Raw genomic sequence first — 3,195 nt, 5'->3', positions numbered from 1 at the left:
CATGGCCTCAGTACCCACAAGACAGAGCTGGGAAACCAAGGCCCTGATACCCACAGGCCAGGGCTGGGCAGCCCTGGCCTCAGTACCCACGGGACAGGGCTGGGAAACCAAGGCCCTGATGGCCACAGGCCAGGGCTGGGTGGCCATGATCTTGATGCCCATCCACCAGCCAGGCTCGGCAGCCGTGATCTCAGCATCTGCGGGCAGGGCAGCCATGGCCTGGATGCCCATGGGCCAGGGCTGTGCAGGCAGCTGTGGGGGCCTTATCTGCCTGTGCTGGTGGGAAGGGGTGTAAGGACGGCATCCCCATGGCTCCCAGCCAGCTCCCGCTGCGCTCTGTGCTGGACAGCTACAGCCAGCCACTGCAGACTCTGCCACAAAGGTGTAAGTTGACTTTTTAGGCTCTGGTTTGATTCTGAAAAACCCGACCAAGTCACTGCTGTGCAAACCACAGTTTCTTGACTTGGTCAGCTGAAATATGCATGACGGCAGTTCAACTTTTTGTCCTAACATTCATTTTAAATCAGTTAAAATAATATGAAAATAGCTATTGCGCCATCCTAAATAGATATGCAACCCACTCCAGTCTTCCTTCACTAAATCTGTATGTGATAAGCAGCATATCAACCTGAAGCCTTCTGCACTGTAATGAAAGCAAACAAACACCATATACACACTCCTGACTTCCTCACACATGCACTTACAAGGGGAAAATGTTGATCTCTCTAAAGCATAAATACTTGTAAGGAATAAATCTTATCATTAGATGCTCTGCTGCTTAATTGTTATTAAAAGCAGGGAACAAAACGTGTAAAAAAAAGTCTGGTCTGGGTAAAAGACTGCAAATGTGAAAAATGCCACATGCCCGCAGAGTACTGTCATAAGAGAACCCAACCCACTCTGTGTACCGCCGGTAAGACACCATGCGGGGAGGGGGCTGCAGGATGCTGGGAGCAGCTCGGTGTCAGGGTGCTCCTGAGCCCAAACAGCTCAGTAATTATGTTCCGTAGCGTTAAATGTTCTCCCGATGAACAGGAGCACAAAATCGGTTGTACAAGCCCAGTCACTGACTTCACTCACACACCCCACGGAAGCTGCGGCATCCTGACTTCAGTGACACAGACATGACAAATATTGTAATAACTTTCTGTTTGTCTTAATACTCCAGTGTTCAGAATCACAAAAGAGCCTCACAAGGCAGATGCTCTAATCCTCTGTTATACAATGATTAGGTCTAATTACTCCTTCTTTGTACCCTGGAGCTACGGGAACCTCTGTTCTCCCAGAAACACTGACCCACCAGCCCTGAGCCTCTTCTGCAGAACACCCTAGGAGGGACTTCTACAGGAACATTTAAATAAATACCACAGTCATCCCAGAGGAAGGGAAAAAATCCTGGCATTTAGTTGAAAAGGAGAGATGTAACTGATTAATTGTGATGGGTTACTGTTATTCTTTTATTAAATGTTAGAATTATAGTCAGGGCAGAGGCCCCATCCTGCCCAGGAGTAACTGCCTGCTTTGAAATGCCCCTTGCTGTAATTTCTTTCCTCGCCAAGGAAGCGCAATGCAGGATTTGAACTGCTTGGGGAATTAGTCGCAAACGAGGTTAAACCTGAAACCGGCACCTTGCTTGGGATCTGCGATGCCACCACGCACATGTGGGACTGTCGAAGCTCTTAGTTGACAGAGATTATGCCCAGTGGGTTTGGAAACGTGTGTTTTGTCTCTGCTGGGACGCTGCTGTGCTCAGCGCTTCTCTGGCCACGCACACAGATGATGCTGGTGCTCATAAATCACTGAATATCACCAGGGCTTGTGTGCCATCACCCCTGGTTAGAACCTCTGGGGTCCCTCGTGACACCTCTTCATTTTTCCATAACTAATATAATTTGACATTTAATTTAAAATTAACGTCCCTTTCCCCATGTAACGTGTCACCTGTGCCCCTGTGGTATAATAACGGTTTCAATTATCCATCGGGGACACATGGTATTTTGTTTCAGTCACAGAGCATAAACTCGAAATGCAGATATTGCTGTGTTCATGTTTCCCTTTAGAAAACTCTAATGGAAGAATGACTAAGGGCACAAGATGATGATATTAGCTTATTATTATTATTATTATTTCATAAGGCAGGTAGGTTTTGGTAACATTCCAGAAAATTTTTCTGCCATTAAAAATTATGGTCTAGCTACTTCTGATACGTGTTGGCGACGTCCCATCACCCATGGGGTGGGCAGAAGCCAAGAGCAACCTATGGGTGGAAAGTGGTTGAAGTAAATTCAGAATTTGTTGAATTGGTGTTGCATATCTAATTTTGACACATCAGAAAAAAAATTGTTACTTGTGATTGAAAGTGCCTGCAGGCATGCTCCGTGTTCCAACAGAAGCCATGGGGCAGACGAGACGTCACCTCAGAACTGTCGGCATGAGGACTACGCCCTCTGGTCCCAAGGAACGCGTTTGGGTGCCTCTTCTCACACCCAGAGTACTCACCGGGTCACTAAGGAGTCCTCTGGAAACCCAGAAGTGTGAGGTTTCACCTTAGAGATTACAGTATCACAAGTTTGGATCTGGGAGCGGTGCGCTTGGGTGGAGGTAGCAGATGCCTGCTCTTTCTGCTGGAGAAGGGGGGGCTGTGAGACCCCTCTGCGGGTACCACTAGCAATGGGAGAGTGACCAATGAAAACCTAACCTGCCTATGACACTGCTAAACCCAAAAGGTTCCTCTGCACTACACCATGGAGTAGCAACTGTCAGGAAGAAAAATGATTGCTGTCAATCCCACAGTTAGGATGTCAAGATTAAGTAGGTCATCGACTGTGCTTACAACACTGGTTTGAAAATGGCACAGGAAAAGAGTGACAAGCAATGGCTGATACCTACGTGGAGTGCCTTAGCCAAAGATCCCATCGATGTCAGCCACCGAGTATGAAGTAATGATCACACAGGTGAAGGAGGTAAAAAATCATACAATCACAGACTGGTTTGGGACGGAAGGGACCTTAAAGCCCCCCCAGCCTCACCCCCTGCCATGGGCAGGGACACCTTCCATAGCCCAGGGTGCTCCCAGCCTCATCCAGCCTGGCCTTGGACACTCCCAGGGATGGGGCATCCACAGCTTCTCTGGGCAGCCGGTCCCCGTGTACATGATTCATGAGGAAAAGCTCCAGCGGCAGCTGGAACAGGAAC

At 48.3% G+C, this 3,195-nt stretch overlaps 1 protein-coding gene across 1 annotated transcript in view; it reads right to left on the bottom strand.

Annotated features, from left to right (window-relative positions):
- TCERG1L (transcription elongation regulator 1-like) overlaps positions 1 to 3,195 on the bottom strand; it is a gene marked incomplete at its 5' end in the record, with an annotated part of 41,381 nt that overhangs the window by 18,625 nt on the left and 19,561 nt on the right. The gene's annotated exons all lie outside the window — the stretch shown is intronic.

Source organism: Eurypyga helias, unplaced genomic scaffold (assembly GCF_000690775.1).
Source record: "Eurypyga helias isolate BGI_N326 unplaced genomic scaffold, ASM69077v1 scaffold25940, whole genome shotgun sequence".
Lineage (NCBI taxonomy): Eukaryota > Metazoa > Chordata > Aves > Eurypygiformes > Eurypygidae > Eurypyga > Eurypyga helias.
Note: the sequence above shows the minus strand (reverse complement) of the source record. Positions and strands in the feature narration are given on the sequence as shown.